The sequence below is a fragment of the Lytechinus variegatus genome, chromosome 10 (genome assembly GCF_018143015.1).
Source record: "Lytechinus variegatus isolate NC3 chromosome 10, Lvar_3.0, whole genome shotgun sequence".
NCBI lineage: Eukaryota > Metazoa > Echinodermata > Echinoidea > Temnopleuroida > Toxopneustidae > Lytechinus > Lytechinus variegatus.
Window position 1 is genome coordinate 8,414,971 of NC_054749.1, and position 6,000 is coordinate 8,420,970.

Below are 6,000 nucleotides of genomic sequence, written 5' to 3' on the forward strand. Positions count from 1 at the left end.
AAAACTACTACTACTACTACTCTTACTGCTACTACTACTTCTACTACTGCTACTCCTACTACTACTACTACTACTACTCCTCCTACTCCTACTCCTACTACTACTACTACTACTACTACTACTACTACTACTACTACTAAAACTACTACTACTCTTACTGCTACTACTACTACTACTACTACTACTACTACTACTACTAAAACTACTACTACTACTCTTACTGCTACTACTACTTCTACTACTGCTACTCCTACTACTACTACTACTACTACTACTACTACTACTACTACTACTACTACTACTACTCCTACTACTACTACTACTAAAACTACTACTACTACTCTTACTGCTACTATTACTACTACCACTACTACTACTACTACTCCTACTCCTATACTACTACTACTACTACTACTACTACTCCTACTACTCCTACTACTACTAAAACTACTACTACTACTACTACTCTTACTGCTACTACTACTTCTACTACTGCTACTCCTACTACTACTACTACTACTACTACTCCTACTCCTACTCCTACTACTACTCCTACTCCTACTCCTACTCCTACTACTACTACTACTACTAAAACTACTACTACTACTACTCTTACTGCTACTACTACTAGTCTTACTGCTACTACTACTTCTACTACTGCTACTCCTACTACTACTCCTACTACTACTACTATTTCGTACTGATTATGACTATAATAACATGAGTACATGGCTTCATTACCCTCGTAACATTTTGTATTAAAGTTTTAAAAAGATTATAATAAATATTTTAAAAATTATTTATAGCGATTCTTTATTTTCTCCCTCTGTGTTCACGCCTCTTACGGTCCTTGTTAATATACCGTGTGCGCGTAAGAGGCGTGAACACAGAGGGCGGCAAACATAAATCGCAGAAGGATAGAGGTTGAAAAGTGAGGAATTAGACCTAGGGTGCTGATCTCATTTTTATGAGAAATGTTGTTGTTGATCCCTTTGTTGATACACGTATTTATTTATTTGTTTATTTATTTAAATATTTTACCAGGGTGCTCATTCAACATAAAGTTGGTCTCCCATGGGGCCCTAAAAGGCTATCATTATTGTTCTTCTTGTTTGTTGGTTTTGGACTCTTGGTTATGGTGGGAGTTGGGCAACTTGGGCTGTACATAGTGCCGTTTTTTTTTTGTGTGTTTTTTTTTTGTGTTTTTTTTTTGTGTATCCCTAATTCTCCCCTAGTATAATCTAACGCCTGTAGGTTTAAGCAAAGGAAAAGGAAAAGGGAAGAAATGAAAGGCGGAAAATAAAGAAAGAATCGCTATAAATAATTTTTTAAATATTTATTATAATCTTTTTAAAACTTTAATACAAAATGTTACGAGGGTAATGAAGCCATGTACTCATATTATTTTAGTCATAATCAGTACGAAATAGTAGTAGTAGTAGGAGTAGCAGTAGTAGAAGTAGTAGTAGCAGTAAGAGTAGTAGTAGTAGTAGTTTTAGTAGTAGTAGTAGTAGTAGTAGTAGTAGTAGGAGTAGCAGTAGTAGAAGTAGTAGTAGCAGTAAGAGTAGTAGTAGTATTTTTAGTAGTAGTAGTAGAAGGAGTAGTAGTAGTAGTAGTAGTAGTTTTAGTAGTAGTATAGTAGGAGTAGTAGTAGGAGTAGTAGTAGGAGTAGGAGTAGTAGTAGTAGTAGTAGTAGTAGTAGTAGTAGTAGTAGTAGTAGTAGTAGTAGTAGTAGTAGTAGGAGTAGGAGTAGGAGTAGTAGGAGTAGCAGTAGTAGAAGTAGTAGTAGTAGTAGTAGTAGTAGTAGTAGTAGTAGCAGTAAGAGTAGTAGTAGTAGTAGTTTTAGTAGTAGTAGTAGTAGGAGTAGTAGTAGTAGTAGTAGGAGTAGCAGTATAGTAGAAGTAGTAGTAGCAGTAGTAGTAGTAGTAGTAGTAGTAGTTTTAGTAGTAGTAGTAGTAGTAGTAGTAGTAGTAGTAGCAGTAAGAGTAGTAGTAGTAGTAGTTTTAGTAGTAGTAGTAGGAGTAGGAGTAGGAGTAGGAGTAGGAGTAGGAGTAGGAGTAGTAGTAGTAGTAGTAGTAGTAGTAGTAGTAGTAGTAGTAGTAGTAGTAGTAGTAGGAGTAGCAGTAGTAGAAGTAGTAGTAGCAGTAAGAGTAGTAGTAGTAGTAGTATTAGTAGTAGTAGTAGTAGTAGTAGTAGTAGTAGTAGTAGTAGTAGTAGTAGTAGTAGGAGGAGGAGGAGTAGCAGTAGTAGAAGTAGTAGTAGCAGTAAGAGTAGTAGTAGTAGCAGTAAGAGTAGTAGTAGTAGTAGTAGTTTTAGTAGTAGTAGTAGTAGGAGTAGTAGTAGGAGTAGTAGTAGTAGTAGTAATAGTAGCTTATTTTCAAAAATTTTCAAACTTTAATACTAAATGTTACCAGGGGAGTGAAACCACTCATCCAAGGTCCTTCGTTTCAAAAATACTTTTTTTCTACAAGCTTAGGCTGCGATTTGCGGTTTAGGTGCAATTTGCGGTTTAGGGCCTTAACAGACGGTGAGAATGAAATTGAAACGATTTAAAGAAATCAGAGTGGTTTAGAATGTAAGAATTTAATGAAGAAATGAGGTTATTTTGATCGTGATATAGACGGTCAGACCTACATACGCGTTTTACTGGAGGCGTGTGGCGGTATCCACAGATAGGTGTTCTGGATATAACCACACGCGTGTGGCTGGATGGTAAAGACACACGCGTGTGGCTGTATACACTGCCAACTTTAAAATGCCATAACTTTCTTACTTTACATCCGATTTTGATGAAATTTTCAGTGTTGTGCTTGTTAAATTTTTCTCTTTTTATTCAAATCAAGTTTTTGTTGGGGTGGACTTGTCCTTTAAAGACAAAAATTGGAGAGCCCCGACAGGGAGATTTTGCATTGCAAGTCCCCTAAATTCCTAATCAATGGTGGCAGCACGATAGTCGATAGCGAGCCGTCTGTGTACAAGGAGAAAATTTAAAAAAATATGTTAAAAAACTCCTCGAAACAGCATGAACAGACGGCTGCCAGCTGTCTAGGCCACTCCTCAACTTCCAAATTATCTCCACTCGTACTTCTCCTAATATTTTAGATTTATACCTCCAGCTCTTCTTTCTCTATTGTCGGCGCGTGCAATTTATCATGTACAAAGGAGAACAAGTACTATTAAGAATTCATGAAAAACGTATTCAAATTGCACATGAAGGAAATCACCGTTTGCCGTTACATGATTTCCATTGATCAATTTAGTCCAGTCTTCGCACAAAACAGTCAACACAGACACTCGACTAGAGAAAGGATTGTCAGAAAAGTCAAGCAAATCATTTGTTAGGCCTATAATTAAATCTATAAAATGACGGATTACAAGCCGAAATGACACTTACGGTACTTGATCAAGTCGATGCAATGTCAATATCACCAGGTCCTTTCAAACAAGTTTCCGAAAAAAACTGTTGAGCTCAGTTCTAGCTTCGACTTGATACGATTTTTCTTGCTGCAGCTAGCTGAGCTGCATGCTGTATACGTATAGGTACGGTACGGCAATGTCATTTCCGTATACGTCATATCAGGGGAATCACCCTGCGTGCGTGAAATTTGATAGCGGGAGCCGTTCATCGATTCAAAGATTCTTTCATTGGTCAATGTAGGCCTACGCCATAGAGATATTATACATATCTATGATGTAAGCATACAAAGAAATTTTGTTTCCAATGGCTTTAACAATAAATATACACAAAAATGAAGAGTATAAATTTTACATCATATTACAATATTAAAATCTTTACATAACCAAACATAGTACTTTAATACAGTTCATAATGCATGTGGATGATGAGAAAGGGCTGTACGCTGCTATAACACCCCCCCCCCCTTTCTCGTATATGCGGAATATATTCAACATTAAATTTCAAACACAATGTAGAAGAAATTCATTACATAACACAAGTACAAGAAAATGTTGATAGTAAGTTAGAGAGGAGAGGAAAACAGTGGAAGAGAAAAAGTAAGCCGAGAGGAGAGGAAAGCAGATGAAGAAAAATAAGAAGAAAAAGAAGATACTAAAGAAATAAGTATAAGAAGAAAAAGATGAAAAAGAAGAAGAAAAAGAAGAAGATTATCAAGATCAGAGAGCTAGAGAGAAGAAATAGGAGGAAGAAGAATAAGGAGAAAGAAGATGATAGATGAACTTACCCAATGAAACTTGTATTCAGTAGATGGCACATGATTGAGTGAACCCCATGTTTTCTGTATTCGTCAGATGGGGCGATAAGAGGAGTCAGGGGAAGATCTGTGATTGAATTTCTCCATTAATAAGCCTTGTAACGTTCACAATGAAAATTATATATTAGCCATACCATGATTAAGCCGTGTAGTTTTCATAATGAAAATCATTCAGCTCACAAACAAAATATACAAAATTATGGAGTTAAATGTACTACAAATTATCATGCAAGGATTGCAGGGATAGGAATTCATCAACAGAAAGCAAAAAATCTCCTTATAATAACAATGATATTAATGATAAAAATAAAATGCCTTTTATCTATTCAGAGGTGCATTATAAGAATAAATTTGTCTGAGATTTTAATTGAATGACCCTACAGACTCGGCATAGCATAGTGTCAAAGAGAGTGCATTACACAGAGTGGGAGCACTATAAGCAAAACCTAATAAGCCATGCTAGTGGTCTAGTCTTTGTGATAAGATAATTACTTCAATGCATTCATTTAAATTTTTTTGCCATTTAGTTATATTTTTACCTTTTATGCCTTTTTTTTCTTCAAAAATGTAGAATATTATGTGTATTGCTCACTTGCATGCCAGCATATAAAAAGTTGTACAATCGGATCACTTTCTCGACCTAAGAATATATATTTTTTCGGTACCATCTACTTCCCCGATGTAAATAACATTATTTTACTGTGCTACAGGGGGGGTGGGAGGGAAAATGAGAGGGAGAGAGGATGAAAGATTCATAGGGGAGGGGGGCAAAATGGTAGTACAAAATACAAAACAAGTGGAAGCCCGAACAGAAACTAATCTGACAGCAGAATATAGAAATCAAAATCCACGATGTGGAATTTATTGCAATCTTTAAATAAATGTAAATATCACATTTTGCAAACCAAGGGAAGAAAACCTGTGACAGAAATAATCCTAAAATACATATAAATACAGTGACCCTAAGACCACATCAATTGGTCAATAATCACAAAAGATAATATCACTATCAAGCATGCTCATTACTGTTAAAAAAGTACTTCATTTATTTTACCCTTGCTCTCAGAACCACACAGAAAAGGAAAAAAAAGTAATTAGGTGATAAAAGTTATGTGTTTTGAGATTCTTTGTGGTAAACTCTTGTCATAACAAGAAGCCAATGAAATACCATACAGCTGTTAATTCTACTGTAAGGTAATGCTCCTGTCACAACAAAAGGACCAACTACAGAATGACAAATGGCATGTCATTTCATCGGTATCGAGTTGGCTTTTTTGGTGAGACATCAAAACAAAAATTAGATCAGAGTCCACCCAATCAAGAAGTCGCTTTGACTATTAGAGAAAACCAAACCAAAATCCATGTACATGTAACAATGATGAAAATTATCTAAATGTTTTTCTTCTTTTCACAAGACAGTAATATGACATCCTTGTCCGAGCCGATCACATCACACACTCAATCAATATTTTTTAACATTTTATTTTAATACAATATCACATATTCTTATTTTCTTTTACATGTAGCTGAGTTAGTAAAACAGCTTTCAATCGATTCATAATGAACTTTTAATACTGATGACTTTTCATGTTCCATGAGAAATTAAACAAAGTGTCATATTATTGAAAGAAAATAATAAAATATTTGAAACTGTAAGATACAAAAGATAGTGTGTAGAATCATGGCCTTCCTCATTTGCATTCGACCCATGCACGCTGATAGAAAAAAATCAGAAAAAAATTGAAAGTGCCTTCACTTTCTTATTCTA

At 35.2% G+C, this 6,000-nt stretch overlaps 1 protein-coding gene across 2 annotated transcripts in view; it reads right to left on the reverse strand.

Moving 5' to 3' along the window:
* Nucleotides 1–3,528, reverse strand: part of LOC121422331 — a 28,124-nt gene extending 24,596 nt beyond the window's left edge. The window contains exon 1 of one of the 2 annotated variants that reach the window (XM_041617299.1): nucleotides 3,395–3,528. The gene's annotated coding sequence lies outside the window, so the exon portion shown is untranslated. The remainder of the gene's footprint in view (nucleotides 1–3,394) is intronic. The other variant, XM_041617298.1, reaches the window with a different exon arrangement.
* Nucleotides 3,529–6,000: the final 2,472 nt, after the last annotated feature.